This window comes from Salvelinus sp. IW2-2015, linkage group LG6.2 (assembly GCF_002910315.2).
Source record: "Salvelinus sp. IW2-2015 linkage group LG6.2, ASM291031v2, whole genome shotgun sequence".
NCBI lineage: Eukaryota > Metazoa > Chordata > Actinopteri > Salmoniformes > Salmonidae > Salvelinus > Salvelinus sp. IW2-2015.
The window spans coordinates 19,824,891-19,826,330 of record NC_036846.1 but is presented as its reverse complement, the minus strand read 5'-3'; the positions used below and the strand labels follow the sequence as shown (position 1 = coordinate 19,826,330).

The 1,440-nt window shown below is 52.5% G+C and overlaps 1 pseudogene; it reads left to right on the top strand.

The window, feature by feature from the left end:
* LOC111965523 (girdin-like) overlaps window positions 1–1,440 on the top strand; it is a 25,799-nt pseudogene that overhangs the window by 14,305 nt on the left and 10,054 nt on the right.

Genomic DNA, 1,440 nt, shown 5'->3' with positions numbered 1-1,440 from the left:
AGGTGAACACAGAAGCCCAGGATAAAATCAGATCTCTGAATCAGGTGTGTGTGTGTGTTGTGTGTGTGTGTGTATGTGTGGTGTATGTTGTGTGTGTGTGTGTGTGTGTGTGGTGTGTGTGTGTGTGGGTGGGTGGGTGGTGGGTGGGTGGGTGGTGGGCTGGCGGGGGCGGGCGTGTGTGTGTGTGTGGGTACCTTGAGCCTAGAAATATGTTTTCATCCTCTCCTTTTCCCACAGGAGCTAGCCAATGAGAAGGTGCAGTCCCAAGAACTGTCCAATGAGGCTGCACGGCTGAAGCAGGAGTTGGAGAGGGCAGAGGTCGAACTGAAGACAGTTACCGCTGACCTTCTTTCAGAGAAGCGGGAGAGAGATGCCGTTCCTGCTAATTTCCCACCAGAAAGCCCTGCTAACACACAGCAGGCTACATCCTCAGACACACTCACARTAGAGCACCCAGAGGCTAAAGATGCCCAARCAAAGGAGGGCCATGACCTCCCTACGACCCCAAAAGCTAGAGTAGAGAAGATGGACTGGTCTCTGAGTGAACGACTGATAGACCTGGAGAGAGAGGTGTGTGTTCACCTGTCGTTATTATTTGATTTGTTGATATTTGCTGTGCCATATCATATGTCCTAGATAACAGAAGCTAGCTACAGAGGACCGCACCCTGTCCCCCAGTGTACGTCTCTAGGAAGAATATTCTGCTTATACCCTAATCACATATTTGTAATCAACTCTTTGTAATCAACTCACCTCCCTCTCAGAATGCAGTGGTGGATGCGGAGCGGGAGGTGTGTGTCTGTGTGTGTTCACCTCTCAGATTCTAATCTGCTGATATATGCTGTGACAACTAGTCATGTGATTGTCAACTTTCTCTAGTCAAATCATCTCTTTCTCACCTCCCCCTCAGAATGCAGCGGTGGGTGCGGAGCGGGAGGTGTTGCTWTCCCAGCTGTCTCAGTCCCAGTCAGCCMGTAGCCACCTGAGGGAGCAGATAGACACCCTGCAACATCACTCTATCAYCCTGCAGGAGACCTGCACCAAGCTGCAGGCACTCAACACTCAGCTACAGGTATCATACAGCTACTATTGTTTTATATAGTTATTATACTGAAAGTGTTACCTCTCCGCACTTCAGAGACGGTAGTACTGTCACCTGTGTCAGAGTCACAGTGTTTGGTTTCCAACACCCCCCCCCCCCCTCCCCTTCCCCTCTCCCAGGTGGACCAGGCGGCCCTGAGCTTCCAGCATGCAGCAGTGTTGGCGAGGTGCAACGAGAGCGAGGCCAGGTGTGCTGCTCTGGAGGCGGAGTCTAAGGTGTGGGCCAGGGAGCATGAGGAGTCATTGGCCAGGACGGAGGGGCTGAGGAGGGACCAGGAGCGAATGACAATGTTGCAGCAGAGACAGGAGGCGGAGCTAGAGGAGCTGCTGGATAGACAC